Consider the following 27,823-nt stretch of genomic DNA (forward strand, 5'->3'; position numbering starts at 1 on the left):
CGGCTATCGACATTCTTATTATAAAGAGGTACAATTGTTTAGTTTATATGTATATATTTTTTATTAAAAAATTGCACACTTGAGAAGTAGTGCTGTTCGCTAATTTATTATAACAACATACGTAATGTTTGTTGTGTGTTAAATATTTTTACTCAATGCAATTTGATGAGCATGTAATTCGATTAAATTTCAAACGCCATTCATCAATGCCATCAACAATTAGCGCGTCAATCCATATCGTCGCGAAAATTGACCCTCCTAGGCATCAACAAAAGCCTTTCTAAGCCTCCTCACCCTCCTCAGCCAACAGTAAAATCTAGCCAATTCTTTTTCTTGAAGTGTAACTTTATTGACTTTTAATATTATTTTTACCAATTTAATTCATGATTTTCATACAGATTTTATGTTGTATATATTGTTACGTACGTTGTTGAAAGCGATATTTTTTATAAGTAAATAACTCTAAGTGTAGTAAGGAAGTTTTTAGACATGAATATACTTCATATATAAATCATCCGTCAAAAAGACTCAACAGTTAAATAACTTTTATTGATCGCGCTGAACATTCGTACACGAAACCACAGGACAAATAGCTAGCTGTATAAGCTTCGCGTACGACGTAGTAATATTATTTTTAACTTTATTAAAACAACCAATGAGCGACTCATTATAAACCCTATCTTGAATCGTAATCCATATTATTGATCGTTATCTTATCTCTTAACGCCACGGGTTGGATTAAATATTAATGAAGTATAAAAAAAACCGTACTCTTTCCTGGTACAGCCTGCCGAGATCTAAGAAAGTTGTAGAGAGTACGTTGTATATGTTAACACGTAATGCCTTTCAACCGTTGACATTGACGTGTCTATCCGTCTGTCAGCGTATGGTCGGCGCCGCTAATGTATTGTAATAGGTGAACATAATGGAGCTGTCTTTATGATTACACGGGGCAAGGGAAAAAGCGATTATGTTTATTTTATTACAAAATATTACAAGAATCCTTTTCCGAATCTCGTAGCATTTTTTGGTATAAGTGTTATGTTTTTATTTATTGTTTTTTTTTCTGTTAAGCATTGGTAAAATTTGTCATCACTTTTTCGTATATATTTTTTAAGAGTAGAATGTTTCTTTCACATCTGACTTAATGATTCAGTGATATACTCTTTTATAAACCAACTTAAGCTTAACAATATTAGTATATATTAGTATATATTTTAACGTTATAATGTTTTATTTGTTAGACTATTTGTTGAAATGCTTAATATCTTCATCTCGCGCGAAGAATTATTTCTGACGTAATTAGTTTTGGTTTTTTTGAATACTAAGGTAGCTTCTCGTTACAGACTTACAGACGAGTTATTTTTAGCTCGCTTTCTATTCCCACCGTATGGTATATTAATAGATTCCTAAAAATAGAAGATTTGGGTATATTTCATAAGTAATTATTATTATATGAAGATGTATACCTCTCATGTTAAATATATGGTTATGTAGCGTCAAACCTATGGAAGCACATAAACAGCTTGTATCTTACTATGATGCCCGTGCTAAGTACATAATAGTCCCTACAAAATTTCAAGATTTATAAACCTCTTCGACGATCAATCTATTTCCATTGTAAACTTGGGCTTTTCTTAAGTAATTTTTGTCTTAACTGAATCAATTGGATCTTCCTAATTTAAAATAATAGATGTATATAAAACGCCAATATCGTGATAATGTGATCAGTTAAATTTCTGAAGCGACAGTAGACACTTCATTTTTCAATTGTGATGAAGTAAGTATGTAGGTATAGCGAATTCTGACCTCAAAGCTATAAAAACATTTGGCATATTGAATAAACTAGCGACCCATCTCGGCTTCGCTCGTTTGCAAAATTGATACTTAATATACTACAGAATTTGTTTATTTACGACATTGTTTCATTGCTATATTTCCCATGTATTATATAAAAAAACCTTCCTCTCCAATCACTTTATCAAAATAAATCGCATCAAAATCCGTTGCGTAATTTTAAAGATGTAAGCTACAAAGGGTTATAGGGACACATAAAGCGACTTTGTTTCATACTATGTAGTGATGATGTGTTTTGTGTAATGCGTGAACAAAAACATCTCATTTTCACATAAAATGTTATTGCATTAAAGCTCGTATATTATATTCATACGGTGTACGATTGTAATGTAAGCGTTTATTTACATTTTGATGTTAACGAATGAATGTAACATATGTTTTTCTTAATTAAAAATAATACTCTAACTTCGGGGCCCTCAAACGTGAATGCCAGGACGCTCGCTAACCAATTACTAAAATTAACACCTGCCTATCTATTTCCCCGGTGGTGAGTGTGGAGAGCTGTTTGTACGTACCAACCATTGTATGAATCCTGGATGCCGTATGAAAGGTAAAACTTGTAACATTTTATTTTCACGCTATACGGACTTGGGTATTTTTTCATTCTGGTTAAATGTATGGTGTATGTGATAAGTGATAACATATATTTTTAAATATAATAATTTATCTATAAAGTGAATGAATGAATGAAATATAAAATAAAAATAAACAATTATTTTAAATATTCTACAATGGACGAATTTATGGCGAATTATTCATCTCTTCCAGACAACTTAAAGTGTATGGATAAATATATTGATGAGGATGGTATTATTTTAATAGTTTTGTACCTGATTCAATCACAGAATTAAAAATAAAATAATGTTAATTGACTACAAATCGAAGTACTTTACGTCACACCTAAGAAGAAACGGTCACCTCAGATCTAAGATATCATTATATATATATATCATATTTCATACATTAAATTACAATGTTTACGGAATGTCAACTATCAATGGAACACAGCGAGTGTGAAATTGACCCGCTTGGACAGAATGTAGCCAGACGTTTGTGCAAATCGATAAGAAGGGGAGATCCCGAGTCGATTCGTTGTATGTATATATGTATCAGACATCGTGCATACATTTGTGGAAATAAAAGTGTTGTAATAAAACGAAATTACTTTATTAAAAACCAGATTTAAAGTACAGGCAACCCTATGAACATTAAGTAATAGCTTCTTACTGCTGGGCTATGTCCAGTCCTTTTTAGGACTAAGGCCAAGGCCTCCTCTCCCTTTGAGAAGATGGTTTGTAACATATTCCACCACGCTGTTCCAATGCGGGTTGGTATAATACACATGTTGCAGAATTTCTATGAAATTAGACACACGCAGGTTTCCTCACGATGTTTCCATTCACCGAGCACGAAATGAATTACAAATTAAGCTAATGAATATTAAGTGGTGCTTCCCTGGGTTTGATCCGCAATCATCAGTTAAGATGCACGCGTTCTAACCACTGGTCCATTTCGGCTCATATACATCAGATTATACCCGACACGTGCAAGTTTTCGTTCGATGTTTTTCTTCACAGCCGAACGAACACGAGATAAATTATTAACACTAATTAATTACATGAAGATTCAGAGGTGCTTGCCCGGTTTGAACCCGCATTCGTCGGTGAGATTAAACACATCTCTTTGAAAAAATCTAACTGTAATTATGAATAATTATAATACCATTTTATAACTTTAAAATTGTTTTTGTAAAGACAGGTGATTTAAAGATAGCCTCGTTTTCAGTTCAGTTACTATTCATGGCGGTATTCGAACCTAGGAACAGGTCATGATCGAAGTAGCACGTGCATAATGTCACATTCAAGCCAGAACTAATGACATGGTAATACCAGGGTGATGTATAAAGCGATACTGCTTCACACCTGACATCACTCCTTTCCTTTTCCCTCCAGTGTTTTGCTATGCGTCTTATCAAGATCTGACAGTACTTACGATTCCGATAGTAAATTTAAGGTAAATTAAAAGTGTAATAATTTACTTGTCCTTAATATTAAACATGATAGATCTAAAGACCTTAATTAAACTTTATAAAAGGTCAATTAATAACACGATATAAAGTATGCAGTTAGTTTTAATAAAAAAATAACAGTGTGAAATGTCGATCTATGTTTTTGTTAAATAGTGTATGGAGTTATATAAATGAAAACCTCAGAATTTCGTTACTTAAATAAATTTTTTTTTATTAATAATTAATATAAAGTAATTGGTATTTTGCATTCGTCACGAACACACGAGTGACGTCGCATCTGAGGAATTGCAAAATGGTAATGATCAAAGGGAATAGATTAACAAATAAAATAAAAATCATAACTGTAATCTATATATATATAAAAACTACATACCAGTCACTGATTAATCACAAAAATCAAAATCTCAGAAACTATATCCCACATTTGAATTTGACAGTTTTTATATCAAATCAAATCAAAATAAACTTTATTCAAGCAGGCTTTTACAAGCACTTTTGAATGGTCATTTTACAATTAAGTGAAGCTACCACTGGTTCGGAAAGTAGATTCTACCGAGAAGAACCGGCAAGAAATTTAGTAGTTACTCTTTTTTAACATTTAAAAAATATAAAGTCATGTTAGTTCAATAGGGTGTAAACATCCGGAAAGGACGGATTTAACTAAACCCCATCCCTAAGGGGGTGAAACGGGGTGTTTTAAAAATTCGCGCTGATAAAGCTGCAGTTTCACCTACTGTTTCACCACACTACAAAATTACTCGATTCATTCGTCACTTAGTTCAAAATCAATCTTACAAATCAAACGTGTGGCAAGACATGTGTGTTTAGAAAGCAATCTTAAAGTCGGATCAGAGAATGAGATGCAAATGGGTCGTGTGTTCCCATTGTTTATGTTTCAATCGCAGAACAAACATTTACTCGATGTTAGGGCTTGTGCAAGCGCGCCTCGGTGGGTACTACCCACTTTTTTACATATTCTATCCGCAAAAAAGAAATACTTAGTTAAACGCATTAACGAATAATATATGATGTAACACTTACCTTATACCTCATAATACATATAGCGCAATGATTTACAGACCGCCTAGCGGTTTAAAAAGTCTCAGGCTCGATTTTGACCCTTTTTGCTATTTCAGTCCCCGCTAAAATGGTAAATAGGAATATTAGTAATTCATTAATTAATTTGGGCCATTGCTAGCGTTTAAAAAAAACACGGTTCCTTCAGTCGTAATTTTAAATATAACCCTTTTTTGATAGAATATCCTTGAATTACGTTGTATTATAGTCAAGCATAAAAAAACATTAGGATTAGTTCATATAATTACGCTAGGGCCCAGTACATACGATGAGGTCTGTAATTTAGTAATATTAAAACACGTTCGAAAGTATTTCAGCCCCATTACCTCTAGGTACTACCCACTTATCGGATACTCTAACACCAAGCAACAATAATACATCGTTGCTCTAGTATAAAGTTGAATGAGGTAGTATAAATAAAGGCAAGGGGTATCATATAAGTTCTCATTATGTAGTATTGGCAGTGCGTGTTCGGCTGAATTGATTATATACAATTGAATGGTTTATTTCTAGCCAATACGAATAAAAGTCTGTGATAAAATATTTTAGTGAGTGAGTTAATTCAAAACATACTTTCATAAAGTTCGTATCGTTATTTAACAACTATAATAAGTGAAACAACCACCGGTTAGGAAAGTAGATTTTAACGAGAAGAAAATGCGGAAGATACTCTTCTTCAACATTTAAAAGTACGGTCATAAATTTATAATCGATATTTGTATTTTATTAGACATCATTTAATCTAAATCCTTTGGTGGCAGTTGGCTGTCACTGTAGGTATTTAGCAATAACAATTTGTACCGTTTAAGACGAGACATTTCGCTGAAGCAGCAAAAAACATTTCGAAATAAACTTTTTATGAAGTCAAGATATGACGTTGACAATGAGGGTTGGAGACTGAAGTCGTTAGCCAGCGCTTCGTTAGGTGAGCCTTGAAAAAGGTATAGAGGAACTCGTGCGGTCGACGACCTTGCCTCCGTGTCTTTATAATTAATGTTAACGTGTCAACCACCTCCAGCTTAAAAACCACAATTGCGTGAACCGCTTAAACGATCGGGGGAAATGTGTTGGAAAATATTATGTTTAGTTTAGCGGTCGGAATAGAAAATTAGTTGGAGACCGCTTGAGTAAGTTGACATTAGAATGGGAGTCGATAAAAACGGTAATTATATAGAGTATGGCATTTAATGGATGTTAATGGTTTCATATATAGTTGAAAGGAAAATTGCTATTTCTCTTTTGTACATGAACGTTACTGATGGATCTTTTATTAATGTTTAAAAAATTCTCTGGATGTAACGTACTCTGTAAGTAGACTAATAAAAAGAGCTACCCCATAATGATTGATAGATTTTAACTTTAAATGATTTTCTACATTTTAAGATGTTTCAAATAAAGAATATAAGCACGTCACAGGTTTTACTATTTTTCGTATTGAATTTTTTTTCTGCATTACGAAAGTACAATTTTTGTGCAACGTTTCTGTATTATGTAAATGCTTAAAATGAACCCTTTCTGGCGCAACAGGAGTGTCACTTATGTCACGTCACGTGTCACCGAGTTGCACGCTATCTATGTTAATGACGTGAAATAAAAATATAACAATTAAAAACCAAATAGTCATAATGGTCGCCGTGTTAACCTAAATATAATTAAAATTGATTACTTTATTCAAGTAGGGTTTTACAAGTACTTAATTAATTATACAAGATGATACAGAAAAATATTATACAAGATGAATTAAGTTTAAAGCTGCCATCGGTTCGGAATGTTAATTCTATCGACAAAATATGGCAAGAAACTCAATACTTAAGTTTTACGCAAGTATGGAGAGGTTGTAATTGAAACTGCGAATTCCACATCGGTATCGATGTCTATGTTACTGTAAAAGATCGAACTGAAATAATTATCGAGATTATTAAGAGTTAGTCTTAGGATTGACCGTCGTGAGTTGGTAAATATAACTATTTCTGAAAATGGGATGATTTATTCGGGCTTTCGGGAATAAAGCAATGATTAATTCTTGATCATTTATTTCAATTAACTATTAGTCAAAATTTTAGGTACATATGTATTATTGTATATGTACTAAATGATAAGTATGAAAAATATATAATATTAAACGATAGTAATTAAGTAAGTCATCCAAACCTACTTACATTATACTCATTTCGAATATTATTTTATTAATAAATTTTGGGAACTAGTAATTTTTCAATCTTCGAAATACTAAAGTAGCAAAATATAACACAGTAAAATTATCTTCTTACAAATATAACGCTTATCATGATTAATCTAAGTGAAACATTTAATGCAAATCCTATGTTCGAATCGCAAATATTTTTGGTCTTTTACCATTAAGACATCTTATGTTTTACTGAAAAACCTTTGGATTTATCGTAGTTCGAGCTTTAACAGTAACATATTTACTAATATTATTAAAGCGTATATTACTCTGTTTGTTTGTTCATTCTCTTTCTCGGCCAAACCACTAAAACGAATTTATTTAAATTTATTACGTAGCAATTTTGAACTGACGAATAACCCTTGACACGCGAGAGATGTCGTGGTCACAACTAGATTGAACATATATATTATTTACTTTGAATGTACTAGTCTTGACTCTAAACAAGTTAAATCGCTTTTGAAACAGTAAGAGATCGTTTTGTAAACGATTCTAAAGCACAGCTAGACGGTCGAGCTTTTGTAAGTTTGTGGATCAATTATTTAAATAAAGGTCACAAGCAGCAGGTTTTCCTCGCTGACTCAGAGTGACTCACATATAGCCTTAAGTCTCAGCACATTATGTACTGTTACTATCCTTTCGAAAGATAAAATCAATTGATAAGAGTATATTGCTAAAGAACTCAAACTTGTTTGCATGATTGTAAGAAAAGTTTAACCCAAATGATATCTAAAAAACCGTGGCATCCAAATTTCGATTTATTGTTTTTATCGAACTTAAGATTTTCGTGATATTAATGACATACAATTTAAAAATAGAATGATGTTATCGACCTTGGTTTAGAGGTAATTGAAATACGGTATAAAGTATTGGTAAATTTTGTTTCAAATATGTATATACAAAGGTTTCAAGTAAAGCTTATAGTTTGTTAAATTAACGTACACGACTGGAATTGCGTGTGAAATTGAAATTCGAACAATATTCTTGTACGAAATTATGTTAGAGTTTATTTCGTGTAATATAAGTAACATTTCTCTCATTATATAATAAATACTTCTTAATATTGAAATAAAAATGTGTGACTTACTTTCCAGCACAATCAAAAGGTCATTTGAGGTCATAGTGAGCGTAAAAAAACCGCTTATTTCCTTCGTACCCGTAACGATGTGTTCCTGATATCGTTTATCACGTTCTCGGCGGTTTTCGATTCAAATAGATATCAATCGGTACCCACGTAGCGTGAATATCGTTTCGGGTATAATATTTTACATGGTAACATCACTACTATTGTACGCAAGAGTCGTTCTCTTATGTTGGATATACGTTAAGTGGTTTTCAATATGAAATAAATTTATATGATCAATAATATCACTGATGTACGCAAGTCTTTAAATATCTAGGTCTGTAAAAGATATACATTGAAATTACGTGTTTTTATGGAATAGGTTGTCGGACGAGCGATGGTGTGGCCCATATGGCCACCTGATAGTGAGTGGTCACCATCACCCATAGACAATGACGCTGAAGAAATATTAACTATTCCTTACATCGTCAATGCGCCACCAACCTTGGGAACTAAGATGTTATATCCCTTGTGCCTGTAGTTACACTGGCTCACTCACCTTTCTAACCGGAACACAACAATACTGCGTACTGTTGTTTAGTGGTAGAATATCTGATGAGTGGATTGTACCTACCCAGGCGGGCTTGCACAAAGCCCTACCACCAAGTAAATTATATTAGATATAAATTACATGTCAAGTATGTAATTTTGAAGTTAATATAGGATAGCAATATGTTTGAAACAAAGCTCACGTAAAGGGCTATGTTCATTTGTTAAATGGATTTTGGGGGGAAGATATCAATTAATGAAATCAATCAATTAATATCAATCAATTTATTAAATGATACCCATTAGAATTGACGAGATATGTGAGGAAATAATCACTATAATATGTGTAGACTTTGGAAGCAATTTGTTATCCAAATAAAGCAAGTTTTTTGACGAATCTCTAATCTATTTTCACAATCAAACTTCGGTAATATAAATAGCCCAAGAAATGATAACAAGAACGATATAAAAAGAAAAATACTAACAATAATACGATGGGCACATTTTTCCTGTAAATATGTAAGCTGTTCTTAGGCTTTAAACTGACTCTTGGGTACTTTTTTTTAATGTTAAGGGTTCATAAATAGACAAAGACAAAACATTTCAATATCTTTTTATGCTCGGTATGTCAAACAATTTTTTTTTAGAACATTGTGGTCGAGTTTCGAACACTGGGCGAATTATAAGGGTAGTATAGATAAATCAGCAATTGATGTCTGGAATATATTAAATGTTTGTATATGTTATGCTGATAGTACGCACCGCTTTTCGATATATTATTGCGAGCGGTACCTTTGATGCTACAGTTCAACCATCGGTTCACTCAATCATTTGTGTAATAGATGTTACCGACAGTTCGATATTAATGGGTCAATATATTTTGTAAAAAGAAAACCTTTACATGGGAACAATCCCAAATCTAGAAATAAAAATGTGTAATTGTACTATTTTAAAAATAGTAATAGTAAGTATTTGTGATAAGATTCTTAACTACAAAATATTCTAGTTGAAATTTACAACAAATAGTTCTCGCTCACATTTCTAGCCGAAGAACTGAAGTTGTCGGTTTTCATATTCGTCTAAATATGGGTATGAAATTAACATTTTAATGTTTCGAGTTGCATAGTAGACACCGCAAAAACAGAATTGATTACCATATGCAGTAAATATGGTCACCTTATACCTGACGGCCTCCCCACGACCATATGTCACTCGTGTATATAAATACACATATTCCACGATTTATTGTCAGTGTGTGTAGCAATAACGCGGCAATAGCGTGTTCAAAGAAACGCCCACTTTAGCTATGAGCACGTGCGGCACGCCATGCAATGCATCGTCGTAATAAAAATTCGACATGCGTTTTGATGACCTGCATCATTGTAAATTATGTAACTAATGTATCTTAATGTGATTAATTTTTTTTAAGTTTTGGATCTTTTTGTTGGATACAATGAAATACATTAATTCTTTAATTCAAGCCAAATATTTGAATAAATGAGTAATGTTTGTATTTAATAAATATTCTAATTATTTTAAGCTTTTTCTCAAAATGAATATCGCGAGGCAGAAATTCTGTGGAAAGTTGTCATTGTTAATCCATTCTCAGTACGACACGAACGGCACACGTTTCTTAACAACAACATGATTTAAATTCGACAATGATTTATATAATGTGTTAAATTCCGCCCAGAAAATCAGCAGCTTCATCAACAGGTAATTTTTAAAACTCGTTAGAGTATGAAAACCGAAGGGGACCTGCGTTGTAAATGTTTAGGCGATCGAAATTTTAAGCAAAAAAACAACTACGGCGACATTTACCTTAATAAAATATAACATTATAAACATTTCAGAAAAGTTTGTTTATTAAACTTTATGTGATATAATCACCCAAGTGATAAATTAAGGTGTTTTTCTAAAGATTATATCTAAGCGGCTTCAATGAAAGGTTCAAACAAAACTGACCACTCGTATCGCTGGAAATTTAAGTTATGCATAAGATCGTTTAGAGACAAGATTTTATGTGCATGTGCATTTAGAGCATGCGAATGTACATATGGTTTACATTTTTTTGTGTTTACTTTGTTATTTAATAATCTCTCATAAAAGTAGAGGCTCTAGCCCAACAGTGGGGCATTTACAGTCTGTTACTTGATATATAAAATAATTTGGATCTTAAAACACCCATTTCCATAGTTCACTCTAAGAAATAGACTAAGCTATGGCTTTAAACGTACAATCTTGTTACCTACGTGTAGTACAAACATTTATACACATATATTTTAATAAAAGTTTAGTCACATCCGTTAGAAAATGTACATCCTATTTCTACTGTTAGAAAATAGTGTCGTATCGTAAATAAGACTCGGGTAAAATGACTTGAATCTCGTCTAATATTACTTGGTCCTTCGAGCAGGATTTCAGTTCATCTGCTGCGAAAAGAAGAAAGCCTGATCAAATATATATTCTTATATCTTTTTGGTTTTAACTTGGTTTTCTCTTATATTCAGGTATATACTTATAATACTTTTTTACGTATTTTTTTATTACATACGTAAACAAAACTAATAAAAATTTGATATAATCTATGATCAAAGCAGTCGTAATCATACGTCAGCTAGTAAATATAGATCTGCCTAGTATAAAATTCCTAGAATCAACTAGTGGTATCACAACAATAGACATTCTAGAGAAACTTCTCACAATTATTTCAAAGCTATTCGCTACTCCGTATTCGGTAGTTTACAAATACAACTTACGAGCCACCCTTTAGATCTGATTCCAATGTGACGCCAAAACGAACGGGCTGCTCTTAAAGTTACAGAATTTACGACTCTCGCATTCGTCGAAGGCGGTACGTCGCGACGAAATAAGGCACAAGTGTAAGAAACGAAGCCGTTTTGATATTTTGGACGGAATCACTTTTGGGTTACAATTTATTCTTTCATTATTTGTCAAATATTTTACTACAATTGCATCGGTTTGAAGTGCCCTTGTTAATTTGGTGCTATGAATACATGTTCCAAATTCAAACTGTTATGTTTTTTTATATATATTGAATTATGTCATCAAGTATAGTACCCAGTGATCTAATATTGCTGATGCATTGACGCACGTCCCACGTCTTTTTTCACGCGTTTGTTCGAGTATCTTGCAATATCATTGAAATTGATGGTCCAAATTGCAGAGTGTAAGCGACAGTTTTTTGTTTATAGAAAACACTTTATAATTTATTAAAGTTTCATTTGTTTTGATATATTTGTCAACGAAAATTGTCTTTCATATTTTTAAACACATATATTTTTTCTCAATACTTCTTGCTTCTTATTTGTTTTAGATATCGTTGAAAAGTAGGATTTATGTGTTATTATTAATATTACAATTCTATAGTACTGTTTATTTTCCGAATATAAGAAAATAAAAATAAATTAGGTATGTACAATTGTACATGTATTAAAAGTCTACATCCATTTTCATGCGAAGTTTTGATTATGTTCAATTGAAAACATTTTGTTATCTACAAGTACGATTATATGACAAACATTATTTCCAAAAAACTTACTCCTCAAAAAGAGGAAGCATTCACTTATCAGTGGCCTCTCTCATAAGTCCAACATTCTATAAATACATATGGTATTCTACGTAGCTCAAATTGATTTAGCACGAAACATTATCAGTTTTTAATGCAACACTAAATGTGAATCGAGCCCGCTGACGTTCTTATCTTGTACCAATAAACTTGGTTGTAATTCTCTGACAATGTAATAAACAAGTAGGTTTATTGGCGTCTCGATGTTGGAACATGTTTTGTTGTCGAGTGAAAGTGCTTCGCTCTTTTAGGGATACAACTGTCGTTATATCTCGGACTCGTGCTCTTGATGTTCCTTTTTCGATCCAATCTAAATACGACTCGTTTTTGTACTTAGCGTTTGTCTTTTTAACGTTTACGTCAAAGTGTTTTCAGTTCGACGCATGTTCAAGCCTCGTAACTCCCATGTACACTGATTGTGTGTCCTTTATTATGTTATTTTTAATACTCGTTTATTTGGTATTGTCTTTCGATGAACTTTAACATTAAATTTATAATAAATCTAGTCTAGTCAGACATTACTGTCGAATATTTGCAGCAATCAATTAGAGAATAATACGTATTAATATACTGGAAATTCTTTTAGGAATTGTATTATTAGTTTACGGTATTACACCGTACAGAAAAGTAACAAATTTAATCTATTTATAATATTGATATAGATTTAGATTACTTTATATATAATTGAACTCATTTCGAGTTTAATAAAGATATGCGTCATACATAATCTTCGAAAGTTAACAATCTGGCTTATGATTGATTAACGTAAGAAAACAAACGCTTCTTAAAATTATTTAAAAAACATGTCTATTTAATAAGTTGCGATGTCCTTACAAAACTCCTTTTTGTGAAGATATTTTATGGAAATGTTTAACAAATATACTAAAACAATCCAAACAAACGTGTTTGATCTGTGTATCTATTTATAAAAACCATTACAATAGCAGTATTTTATAAATATTAATCTTTTCTTGAAAATGTTTATCGGATAGACAAAGTAATATTTAATTCATAATCGCTTAAATAAAGTGTTTTTAAATTATGTTTATAAATCAAATCAATTTATAATAGATTGTTTAGTACATTTAATACCATTAAAACGTAATGAGGACAAGTTTTTTTGATCTCTCATCATACATTGAAGGCCCATTATACGTAGTTGGTCCCAAAGTTCTGTCACTGGCACATTATTTTCCAATTTCGGAGACGATTTAAAAAAAGTTTAATTGCATTCCATTTTTGAATGTTTGTCAATTATTAAAAAATAAAAAGTTATCATTTGCCGCGATTTTTCACGATGGAGTGGACCGTGAAAGAAAACCGAATAGCAGTTTTAGCGTTGCACCGCTGTGGGCACTCGCCGAATACCATTTTCAAGTTGCTCAAAAATTTAAAAATATCGCTTAGGTTTGTGTATCGTACTATAAATAGGTACAATGAAGTTTCAAGTGTTGAGGATAAGAAAATAACTGGCCGGCCACGCTCCGCAAGGACACCAGCAGTGATCAAAGCAATCAAGGCACGCATACGAAGGAATCCTGTCCGAAAACAGAAGCTGATGGCATTGCAGATGGGGGTCAGTAGAAAAACTATCAAAAAGGTGTTAAACGAAGACCTTAAGTTGCGAGCTTACAAAAAAAAGAGTGGACACCTACTTAATGCTCGTCTAAAAGCAATAAGACTCAAAAGATCCCGGGTGTTGTTGAAACGGTACGCGAAAAATCGACATCGTGATATACTCTTTACGGACGAAAAAATTTTCGATATAGAAGAAAAGTACAATAAACAGAATGATAGAGTGTATGCTGGGAGCTCTGAAGAAGCAGCAAAAAGAGTTCCGCGGATGCAACACGGGCATCATCCATCTTCAGTGATGGTCTGGTTAGGAGTCTCCTACTACGGACCAACTGAGGTTCATTTTTGCGAAAAAGGGGTCAAAACCAGTGCAAAAGTGTACCAAGAGACGGTTTTGGATCAGCATGTCAAAGACCTGCCCAACACGTTATTTTCAGGACATCACTTTGTGTTCCAGCAAGATTCTGCACCTGCACATAAAGCCAAGACCACTCAAGCCTGGTTCGAGCGTCAAAACATCGACTTCATAAGACATGAAGATTGGCCTTCCTCCAGTCCGGACCTTAATCCTCTGGACTATAAAATTTGGCAAGTCTTAAAGAGGAAGGTGTGTGCTAAGCCCCATAAAAATTTGGACCGTCTAAAGTCAGCTATAATAAAAGCAGTCGCTGAAATAGACATGAATATGGTGCGTGCTGCGATAGACGACTGGCCGCGGCGACTAAAGGCCTGTATTAAAAATAAGGGCGGTCATTTTGAATAATTTTAAATTAATATAATTCCTTATTAAATGTTCTTTCATATAATATATAATTTATAAAAAACGGATTGGTACTTTTCTTTTTATCACTATTTTCATATATGACAGAACTTTGGGACCGACTACGTAGATGAGATTAATAAAATAGGCCAATACCGATTGATGATAGAAAGTTACGTTCTTTTAATAACAAATTACATATCAAAGGGAACCACCTTTACTAAGATCAAAGCAAGTTTAAACGCACATTAACAACGTATTAATGTAAATAAACATTTATACGATATTAAAGATAATATGAAGCTTTTAAAGAGCTCTCTGAAGTAATTTAAATCAAATGCAACCTGAGTTGCAGTACGAGTATTTTTAATGGCCGCCTGTCAAATATAGATCACGTAGAGTAACACTCGCAGTAGTAGTACTCTTGCAGCGTGATAGCTCTCGAGTAATTGGCACGCGACGCATCATCCAGGGTTCGAGAGCTCTGCTCACTATGAAATAATACCCCGATGGCCTGTGTTCGGTGTTGCTAAGGGGGACTGTGAAGATCTAGGTTGCCTGGTCGATGTAGGTCCGGGCGTTTGCTCATCGCGCAGCCTCCGCGATATCGAGCGACCGCGCCCGCACCCCACGTGTTCCATTCACTGACTAACCACGTGTGCTTAAGCATACTATGACTAAATTAAATATACTACTGATAATAATCTAGTAACATATCGTCATTTTGAATTTTACTTGATGTTTTCAATATATTGCTACGATTATTGTGTATCATTATAAATAACAACATAAATTTAATGTTAATGCATTTAAAGTGTATCTTAATTATTAATTATATTTGCTTATTATTCATAAATAAGTATTTATTTCAATCTGTCTTATCTGATCGTTGATTGGCGCCCGAAGTGGGACTTCATAATGCCGTAAGGAATATTTAAACAAATATAATAATACCATACAAAGCGACAGTTCCTTCAACACGAGTTATATTACCGAGAATAATTTTAACACGAATTCAGTTCTAAATTACAAACGCGCATGCGTCATTCAAAGAAACCCAAAGGCTATTAGTGTTAACGTCCCTCGTGAAATATAGCTTTGTATTTTAATTAGAACCTCGGACTTTCCTTTTAGGGCAACAAATTGAACGTTTACGTTGGTACTCTTAATTTTCAAAGTTTCCGCACATTTGTATTGAAAAAAATCCCTTCTGACTTCATTGGCACTTGTACAGCAATAATTGTTAACATACAAATTACCTACCTACATGAAAAATGAAATCAAAAACTAGGGAAGTTTTTTTTTATAGAAGCATTATTATGTTTAATAAAGAAGAATGTATAAAAATGAAGTATTAAAGTAATAAGCAGAGTAAGAAATCAAATTAACAGTGGCGTAGTCCTCATAAATTGTGTTGTTGAAGTTTGTGAGAAATAGAATTAGATTTTTCATACATTGCTCTATTTTTCTGTACCTATCGAATTTGAGACTCATTACTAAATTCGTAACTTCCTAGGTCGTGTTTCTTGCAACCGGTGGGGGACCGCCTGGATATTCAAGAACGACTAGTATGCAGATTATTCAATTAGCCAACTGCCTCGACCAGGCATTTGATTGGAAACTTCCTCAGCTGAAACTAAAGCATAAATTGTTTCTATGTGGAACATAGCACTGGTAATCGATTCTGGCGTAACACGTCTTCGGAATGTTTGAACTATACCTAATTCGAATTGTTTTGACGCTCCTAATAGACTTGGAACTTATGTCGCCTTCTGAATTCATAATAAATTTATGTTATATTATCTTAAACTTATAATTACCTAAGAGCCGGCAATAATCTCAGCAGTTATTATCTTTGGCAAGTTACATATGTAATTAGATGCAATTGAATTATTATTTATTCTGCATGGGAATCCAGCGAAAGGTTACGCATGTGTGTAATATTTTGTCGAGTGATAATTCAGCCATATTTTTATAACATGAGTTTTTTTTGTTAATTGGCAACATTGAAAATATTTGAGTCAATTTATTATTGACGAACCTTACGTAGAAATAAGGGCGGAAATGACGAATTATCAATGTCCAAATAATAAATATTATTTGATTGTGATGTTCCCATTAGTACGTGAATTATTCATGTGAATGCCAAATCATTTCGATCTAAATAGGCTAAATGCGATTTGTAAACTAGATTTGATTTGAGTACTACAGATTGAGATAACGAATATTAAATAAGTAATATGACTTTAATCCTTCCAAAGCATATGTGACATTTTTGATACTGGTAAGATTTCTTCGAAACAATGTACGTGTGCGTTGTTTAAGACCATAAATGTGTCTGTTATTAAAGTTACTCGAGATATAGGTCACGAGTCACCACTGCCGTTACGTTTTGTAGGCGATGACGTAACGACGGCACGGCGAGAGTAAAACTCATATAGACATCAGCCGGTCCGAACGGGATGAAAGAGGTAATACGAGATCTGAATCCGAATATAGGTTGAGATAGTTTTACGTCCATTTACGTACAAATTTATGTCGCATGTTACTATTTTAAAAGATAAACTTGTAACATCAAATTTTCGACTTAGGAAAGCTAATACGTACATACAATACGGGTTGGGTATTCGGTTCTATAATTATATCTTGTTAATCATTATTCAATTACCAATATATAATTTAATGATCACTTAAAATATGTACATAATTAATAATTCATATTATTCTGTACAACATTTCATATTTTAATTTTATAAGTGATACTTTTCGTTTGTTTCGTATGCGATTTAATAAATTGATGAAAGGTGATTATTACAATACATGTACGTGTATCATTTTATAAAGAACCACTAGTGGGTTTCTTCTGTATATTCCCAATTGATAGTAGATTTATTTTAAATGGTATGTTGTTTATGTTAAAATATTCAAATACCTACAAAACATTTGAATATTTTACTTTAAATTTTATTTTCTAAAAGTTCAATTTGCTGCTTAACTGTTTCTTACGATGATATGAAATGAAACAATATATGTACGTCATTACAAGTATTTAAACAGTATTTTATCATTATATAGACAGATTCTCGTGAACAAGACATTCGTAATGTCGAAATACCATCTCCACCATATAAAAATAAAAACATAATAAAAATTCCGTTTTAAATACTTGTAGCAATAAAAATAACCATCTTAATTTAAAATCTTATAAGCAATATACTTGTTCGGGGGCTCGGGGCGCCTGTTATATTGCTGATATCTGTAGCAAATATCCTATGATGTTTTCAATAAAAATATACTAATATATATGTAAGCAGGTCTGGTATTATATAGGAATACAGCTACATCCGAAGCGGATCGATGTCCGGAAATTCCGGTATTCTGATACCGACGGTCGCTTCCTCGCTCTGATATGCTGATTTATGAGGCATATATTCTGTTGCGAACATTTTAAATCAATTCGTATAATCAAGAAATTAATATTTAGAAACCGGATAGAAACGAAAACACACGAGCGTTGTTTTAGGTATTAATCTATCTTGTGGCCAAAGACAGGATATTAATTTAGGTTAATATTGATGTAACTGGATCTATACTTGTATCTAAATGAGTGTTACTATGATAAAAGTCGAGATGGTCGAGAGGAGGCCTTAGCCTAGCAGTGGGAAATTTACAGGATGTTAATGCGTTACCATGATAACATGCATAATGAGAGTTTTTTTAACAATAATCTATGGGATTTAATCTATGGAATGAGCTCAGTTTGCTTCATGGTATATACACCAAAGAATCCGAGATGCTCGTGACCTTCAACTCCATGTGTTCCATCTGCTGAGTCAACTCCACTTTGACGTTTTTTTTTTAGTCAATACGTTGGGAATTCTTAACTGTTAAGTGCAGTGTGTTATAAGTTTTATATTTTCATTTGGTCGCGATAATTTTTTATTGTTTTTCTCGATGTTTTGACAAGGTTACAACTTTCGTGGGAGCTCCGTCTTCGTCTGGATGGTGATAACCATTGGAATTTTGTTTTTTTTTTATTTCTTCTACAATGCTACAAAAACACCTAACATAATATGAAATAACAAATGTTTCATGCACTTTAATTTGGGACCATATAATTTTATCTTAAATTGATCGTCACTCTTTTTTGAGTCTCATCATTAAAATATCAAAGTAAATTACGATAGCAACAAATATTTTAGCGCAGCTCGAAACGGAATGGTAGTTATTTTATAAAGACTTAATTTATGTCTCAGAAAAAAAGATCAATCATTATAAAAGATGCCCGTTAAGATAATAATGCATGCTGTTTTTGCCTAATTAAAAGGATCGTTTAAATAAATTAAATAAATGAATAATCAGCTCAGTTCTTGGTAGCGTGTCCATTATGCTAAATATCTATATTAAATTACAAATCGTCGTCCTGGAAATCCGGCGTGAAACATGACATTGGACGGGAAATTGGAAGAGAGAAACCTTTTTTTATTATTATACGACGAAAGTATGACATCACATATTTTATCACGTCAAATTTTATTATTTGTGTTGCCATTTATATAAAGCTAGTTGTCGCTCGCGGGTTCACTCGTGTTTTAGGGTGTTTGTTGTTAAGTGCTAGGCTTCAAATCAAATTTCGTCAAATTTGGTTCATTGGTTTGGTCGTGAAAGAGCAAAGGACAGAGTTACTTTCACATTTATAATATTAAGTATAGATTATGTAGCGCTCGGTGAATATGCGGCTTTACCCGCGCGAAATTTATGCAACTTTACCTTTAGCAGACACAAACCGGCACCTTTAATTTTACCCATTTAGTAAATTAAAAAAATATCTTTCACCAGGACACAAAATCTCAATAATAAATTTCATCTAAATTCAGTGGGTTCAGTGGTTTAGGCATTATGAGGTAACAGAGAGTTGCTCTCGATTAATATTAGTAGATTGTATTTGTCTGTCATCTACAGTTTGCAGATCAAATCTTATACGTATTAAAAATTAAGATTTTTACCAATAATTATCAATATACTATCTCTAACGGGTTGCCTTCCATTTTATTAAAAGAAATAAAAAAAAATCGAACTCTGTAAAAAAGTAGCTCTAGATCTTATTGGCAAGCTCTTCTAATTAGCTCGTCGGCATTTCTTAAATAAGTTAAAACGAATAACATTACATCAAATCTAAACATATTTAGACTATCATTTTATTATTGTGATATTTATAAAGCTATTTGAAAGTGTAATGCAGTTTAAGATATAGGAAGATATGGCGGACTGCCAACACCGAGATTGTATGGTCCATATACGACGTTATTCTATACTATTCAAAATAAAAATTGATATCCCTTTGTGAGAAATGTTTCACTGGGTTACTGTTACGAAAGTATAAGTTTCGGTTAGTTTTGAATATAACAAACTTCTTTTATTTTATGTACCACCTGATGTTAAGTAGTCATTGCCATAGACGTCGTTAGTGTCATTAACCATTTTTAAACAATCTTGATAATAAGAGCCGATTATGGCCCAGTGTTTGGAACGCGTACATATTAAACGATGAATGCGTGTTCAAACCCAGGCAAGTACCACTGAATTTTCACCTGTTTAATTTGTGGTGAATTGTAATATCGTGATATAACCTGCATGTGTCTAATTTCAACGAAATTCTGTCGCATATGATTCCACAAACGCGCTTTGGAGCGTGAGTGGAATATGACTGACTTTGAGAAGGTTTCCTAACCCTTTCCTCAAAGGGAGAGGAGGGCCTTTGCCCAGCAGTGAGAAATTTACAGGCTGTTAGTATTATTGGGAATTGAGTGAAGGTGTCTTTAGTGCAAATTCTCAATTCACTCACCCAACGAACTGGAACACAGCAATAATAAATAGTGTTGTTGTGAACACGTGAATTCCGGTCAAGTGAATATTATCGGACCATTATACCGCGACCTGTTATGTTTGATACTCGTAGCTGACATTAATTTTCATCACACTCATTGTTACGGTCCATCAAAATATTAAATGGTTCCACGAACTCGATGTGTAAACAATGATCCATGATACCCTATAGATCACTATCGGAGTGCATTATGTTCGCTGTGATTAATAATACGTTCGGTTTTGTTTATTATTTGTTATGAATTTTACTACTTGCTGTATTATTTAATAATCTTTGTGTATTAAGATGAAATACGGAGTATTACAAGTAATAATGCCGTTTTATTAGACTCCTGTTAACGGTAAAGGTCTTCTCGGGATAGTTTATAATTTTGAGAATTTATTTTATGACGTCAAAACTCTGACGTCTTCATGTGCTTAATTTGTGTTATTCTTTGAGTTAAATACAGTCAGAAAAACTTCATGTATATCGAATAAAACCGAGTATTCCCAAAAATTGGTGGTTGGGCTCTGTTCAAGTTCGTCTAGGTTGGTTACTCGCATTCATCATATATTCCAGCCCAAAACAGCATTAAGTAGTACTGTTGTTTTCCGGTTTGAAGGGTAAGTAAGCCAGTGTAACCAATAGGCATCCGAATGGGATACCTTTGGTTTTTTGTTACAAATAATACCAAAACCAAATTTGGAGCAGTGTGGTGGAAGAGTTCCGACCCATTAAGAATATAGGAGTCCTTAATTCCGATTAATGGGCTACCGGACCCGGAGTCCGGTTAAACTTTAATTTTAATTTTATTTTAATCTTGTAAGCGTTTGATTGATTTTGGTTATAAAAGTCGTCTGAAGATAAATATATAATGAAATCGTTAACTGAAATAATAACCTTTAAATTAATTACCAAAGGATAAAGGTCGCTTATATAATCGAGAGAGTGGCTCTTGACATTTTAAATACGAAGCAATAAATCTCCAATCGCCATATGGGTTTCGAAATGACGTTCGAGATCGTGATTCACTGTGAGAACTAGGGCTGCTTGTGTTCAAGTTTAAGTGTAGTCGAAAACATTTGTGTATAACCTATACCATTCGAAGAGCTAGTCAAGATAAACTAATCGTAGGTTAACATTCATGCGATTTGTTTTCTCTGCTATATTATGATGACGACATCCGTGGTCAAGTAGTGTGTACGCCGGCTTTCATGGGTACACCACTCCGAGGTCCCGGAGTCGATTTCTGGCCGGGTCCATATAGAAAAAGTTCATAAGTTTTCAATGTTGTATTAGGTCTTTCAATGTTGTATGTTTGTGGTAATGTCGTCACTTCTGATTTTCCATAACACAAGTGCTTTAGCTACTTATATTGGGATCAGTGTAATGTATGTGATGTCGGCCAACATTTATATTTTTATTTATATTATGCACTACAAATATGTACCTTAATTTATAATTCAATACTATTTCACGTAACTACTCATATCTATATTCTATTACTAGAACTAATATTTTAAACGCTTTTTTTATATCCATAAACAAAACTGTAGATTATTTAAGATCTCAACAAAAATATTAAAACAACTATATATCTAAGTTGCTTTATTTACTTGATTGGAATAATTTACAGTGTCACTATCACTACATAGTATAAAACAAAGTCGCTCTCTCTGTCCCTATATATGCTTAAATATTTAAAACTACGCAACGGTTTTTATAATGGATAAAGTGATTCGAGAGTAAGGCTTGTATGTAAAACATCGATTATAAAGAAAAGAAACACTGAAAATTTTAGAAGTTTGTTACGTGATGTCGTAAATAGACAAATTCTGTAGTATATTTAGTATCAGTATTGCACTCGTGCGAAGACGGGGCGGGTCGCTAGTATATTATTAATTTCAATTTTATCTTAACGTTACGAGGCGACAGATCGTCGCGTCTGTCGAATCGTTTTTTTTTTTTTCAGAATAAACGTGTCAAGCTGTTTGACGTTTTAATGGGACCACTTAGGTGTTCTAGATTTGGTTCCATAAAAAGTGTGAGCTTTCCTACGCGTCTAGGAATTGTAAACTTGTCTGACCGGTCTTGCGTTGAGTCAGAGCTTTCGTACTTGTTTTTTTTAAAGTGTTTCTACCATATTCAGTGTGTCAGAACCACTTGATGCATATTTATTGCCTTTAATTCAACTTGTCCATGTTTTTGCGGAAAATCTAATTTATCTATATTATTGTGGAATTATATACTATTTTGAAGTTTAAGTCTGAGGAAGATGGTATTTGAAGGATGACAAATAAAGAGATCGTGTTACTACACAGTAATCTTTAGTATTTGTTTTTAATACAAAATGTCTTGCCGATCTAAGAAGTTACACGTAATACAAATAAATAGGTCATTCACTTGCAAATATGTGTCCCTCCATCTTAAATTATAATCGTTCATATTTATATCATTAGTATGAGTGAGGGACAATCGTGCTTACACGATATGTCTTAGTGTGTGTGACACGACTAAAATAAAGATTGCAAAAAATACAAATTATATTAAATTTATTTAGTTTATTTTATTGAAAGGCCGATAATTTAAAGCCAATGCGCGCTTCGTAAGTGAAAGGTTGTGTTGGATTTCTACTATTTTTTGCTGTACTATTTTGTTAATTGCAAGTTGTTTTTTTATTACTTCCTTAAATCTTGTTTTAAAAAAGCGCCATCGATTTCTTGTAGATAAAAGTTACCTGTTGGGCATAGCTACTGGCAGTTAAAAAAATATCAATAATATGGCGTCAATTTTTTATTATTGTATGATAATAAGAAGTCAGTGTGTAAACGCAGAAGACGCGTTCAAAGCGCTACCACTGTTTTAAATATTTCATACTTCAATAAACATGATTTGCGGACAATAAAAAGGGCTCGCTTTTTAACGTTCACAAAACCGAATATTAGAGTTTTATAAACCGTTAATTTTATTGCTGTAATGAGTGAAACATGTAACTATGGCACCGAGTCAAAGCTCGTGGCATAAAATGAAACTCATTGCTTTTTATGACGTAACCATTTTACGTTTTTAATAACAGCAGGGCGCTGAGACGGAGTCGTGAGGGCTAGTGGAGTTATAAAGCAAATACTTTACGAGCTCGTATTCGCTGGGGCACTTAAAGTTTAATATCAGCGACTTGGACACGCGCCGTTTAGATGGCCGAGTTTTAACAGGCCATATCGGATGCTTCTGTTCGAACGCTTTGGGTGTTTCAGTCGCCTTTGACATGTGGCGTTCCGATTGAAAGTTTAATTGCTTGAGAAATATATATTTATGTATTTTTTTTATGATTTGTTTATTATGATGATATCATGTAGCAGATATAAATAAATAAAACATACTATATTTAATGAATTGAATTTTGATATACAACATACTACTAAAACGTAATAAGTGCTCTTTAAGTTTCATGAAAATTTTCTTCTTTCTCTTCTGTATGATTAATTAAATAGATAAAGTAGTTGTCAATTTATGACCTAACTAAGGGGAATAAGAATTCATTTTTGTCGATATAAATTTTAAATAAATATCATTTGATGATTTAGTGGCGTACTCCACCCTTAAAATCGGAACCCAGCAATACCTATGACTTATTACTTATGGGCGGTAGAGTGTATCACTGTATGATATAAATCTCAATAGAACCTCAACACTCAGTTCTACACTTAATAACCGGGTCAGAAGTAGGTATATAAATCTTAACAAAATGTTGATTGTTTATGAAGAAGGCTGCGGTTTTATTTCCTATTGGTTGGCGGACGAGCGTATGGGCCACCTGATGGTACGTGGTTACCGTTGCCCATAGACAATAGCGCTGTAAGAAACATTAACCATGTCTTTCATCATCAATGCGCCACCAAACTTAGGAACTAAGATGTCATGTCCCTTGTGCTTGTAATTACACTGGTTCACGCACCCTTCAAACCGGATCACATCAATATCAAGTACTGTTGTTTGACGGTAGAATATCTGATGAGTGGGTGGTACCTACCCAGACTGGCTTGCACAAAGCTCTACCACCAAGTAAAATTCATTAAAGAAGATTGTTTAATATTTTTCTTTCAAGTAAATAACTGATTGTAACATCTCCTGTTTCAGATATGCTCCCGGTAAAGGACTGATCTCTTAGGTTATCGACAATATGGCGTCGTAAGCAGTGCGGTGTTATTTATAGCGGTGAGTTGAAGTTTATTTGTCTAACCATTGCCATTCATTACGATTCAGAGATCAGAAATAAATCACAATCTTCTCTTTGATTGCATTCCTTTGACAAAATAATAATAATAATGATTTTATGATGTTTGATTATATTTGGTAATGTATGCTTTCTTAAACATAACAGCAGTGCACGTTATATTGACGTAATAGAATATAGGAATCCCTGAGTCAAGAATATAGCTTATGTTTTCTTTTTTTGGATGTCTTTAAAAAAACCTGTCTGCTACATGGTAATCTGTTAAATATGAATCGAGCTAACATGCAATTGCCTGACTAATTGCCTAAATGTTAATTGATATGTTTTTTTTTAAATGTCGGTTCTTAATTTAAATATTTGAAAGCTAAGACTTATATATGACATTAATGAAATTGCCAGTGCACAGAGACTTCCGCTGAGGAAAAGTATGACGTTTCATATGAAAAAGTATAATAAGTATTGTCTGTGCGTGATCAACGTAACGCAATATACCAAGCGGAGAGGTTCACATTTATATTTATGACTATATTTTGGATACAATAAATTATCTGATATTGAAGCAATCGTTTCATTTTGGTCCAATTTAATTATTGTTTGTGTAATTAACGCGTAATATAAACGAGTACTGTTCTGATAACGACAAACACTTTGCAATTGTTCGAAGGCTAATTAAGGGTGTTGTTCAGACGTAATCGATGATTTTCGATTATCGATATAGCTCGTTTTCGCGTCAAGGGCTCGTCATTAATATTTCATATATGTATTGTGCTTTGATGATATTATTTCTATAGTTTTCACCCTGGTGTTTTTTGATAAGAAGATTTCTTATCAGCTTTGCCATTCAAGTTGTTTGGTTCAGTGGTATACCCGTGAAAGCGTAGCAATCAGACATACAGACAAACGAGAGTTACTTCAGTATTTCTAATATTAGTATAGCTGATTTAAGCATACATAGGGATATAGGAATTGAAAAAGCGACTTTGTTTTATACAATGTAGTGATGAAAATCCAATTTGAACCACGATTTAATTGATTTTCAATAGATTTACTATATTCTATGGTAATGCAAAGTCCTAATGCGGATTGCCTTTGATCATTGCATAATTTAAACCATCAGCGCTAATGATGTTTATGATCGATTTATTTAGTACTTTCTCTTTTGTCGTGCGACTTTAATTAACACGAATAAATTGATTCCTATTGCTCTGTACTTCAAATCCTATTGTTGTGAAATATGTACGGTTCACAGAGGCAATTAGACTAACAATATCGTGTTTATGTGAATAAAAAAGCTTGTAATGAAAAATTGTTGTTGTTTTTTTTTTAAATCTTTGTGAGTCAATAAAGGTAAAGGAAAACAAGGGTTCGGCATCGCATCGTATGTAGGTATTATAAACAATGTATAAGAAAATTCAGCTTTTCTTTACGTATTACGATCGGTGAGATAAAAATGAGACGCCGATCGTTCGTCAATGTGTGTGAGTGTGCGAGATGCGAATGTTTTTCACAGCCAGATGTTACTCGCAGAGAATGCTAATTATAAGTTATACAATGTCTACGCGTAGGCAAGGCCGACGCGCGACGCTTACTAGAGTAAAAGATTTTATTTCTCTATAGATAATGTATTGTTTTTCAACAATATATTTTGTTATGTAACACCAATCTGTGGATCATTATGTGTATGGGGAGAGGTTAGTTATTATTTGGGATTTTGCAAAACGATCACTTCAGAAGTTAAGCATTAAAGAGTTACAAACAAAATACGACAGTGCATCTATAATATTAGTTAATTTAAAAAAAATGTCGAATATTTGAACAGCTGCTCACAAGGTTATCATATGTTTAGTTGTTGTAACACAATGCGTTTTAAGCGTGACACGTTTGCCTTATCCTGAAAAAAAGTAATAATAGTTTTGTTTTTGATTTCGATTACAAATAAAAATTGCCGAATTCTATAATACAATAGGAAGGTTTCTTTAAAATGGTATTAGATAGACTATGGTTAATCTTCTTTACATTATATAATACACATATGTAAAGAGAAAGAGGAGCCGAGATGGCCCAGTGGTTAGAACGCGTGCATCTTAACCGATTATTTCGGGTTCAAACCCAGGCAAGCACCGTTATATATATGTGCTTAATTTGTGTTTATAATTCGTCTTGTGCTCGGCGGTGAAGGAAAACATCGTGAGGAAACCTGCATGTGTCTTATTTCTTGAAATTCTGCCACATTTGCATTCCACTAACCCGCATGACATGACAACCACGGAACAGCGTGTTGGAATATGTTCCAAACCCTCTCCTTAATGGGAGAAGAGGTCTTAGCCCAGCGGTGGGTATTTTACAGGCTGTTATTTTTACTTTTTTACGTTATACATATGTAAATAGATGAGTATATAGGTATCTTATGTTCGTGCAGTCCCATTTTTAGGAAGATATATATTACATTTTAAAATTAAAGTTTTAATCAACGTGTAACAAGACCGATGCGATGTTTGCTCTAACTGCATCAATCATCGTCAAGAAGAAACGGAACCAAGTTACATGTTTGTAATTAGTTGCCACCTAATTGTTTAACCAAACAATGGTACCGCTACAAACGATTACATTTCATATAAGTCTTTTTGAAATGTATTTTACTTGAATAAAACTAATAATAATATAAACTTAAGAATAGTATAGAGGATTGTCGTCGTTAGGTGTTAGCCAACAAAAAGTAAAATTTGTCCTTCCTCGGAGTTCAAACTTGCTTCATACCTAAATTCATCAAATTTAGTTCGGTAATTAACTGTGAATACAAAGCTAAAATTGACAGCACCATTTTTGCATTAACATATATTATTAGCAAAGAAGTAAAGATATAGGTATCTAATACATATAATAAAATCTAATTATAATATTAAAATAAGCGCTTTTTAGTTTTTACTAAATACATATGTATGTAAACAAGGTACTATTCCAAAATAACATTATTTACTAATTTTTTTTGTCGGTTTTTTTATTCCGGCTAATCTTTGGAACGGCTTGACCGAATTTGAC

At 32.9% G+C, this 27,823-nt stretch overlaps 1 protein-coding gene across 2 annotated transcripts in view; it reads left to right on the forward strand.

The window, feature by feature from the left end:
- Positions 1–27,823, forward strand: part of LOC124529696 (protein tweety-like) — an 83,266-nt gene that overhangs the window by 41,631 nt on the left and 13,812 nt on the right. For both annotated transcript variants that reach the window (XM_047103566.1, XM_047103567.1), the window contains exon 3: positions 24,688–24,765. The gene's annotated coding sequence lies outside the window, so the exon portion shown is untranslated. The remainder of the gene's footprint in view (positions 1–24,687; positions 24,766–27,823) is intronic.

The sequence above is a fragment of the Vanessa cardui genome, chromosome 5, assembly GCF_905220365.1.
Source record: "Vanessa cardui chromosome 5, ilVanCard2.1, whole genome shotgun sequence".
Classification (NCBI taxonomy): Eukaryota; Metazoa; Arthropoda; class Insecta; order Lepidoptera; family Nymphalidae; genus Vanessa; species Vanessa cardui.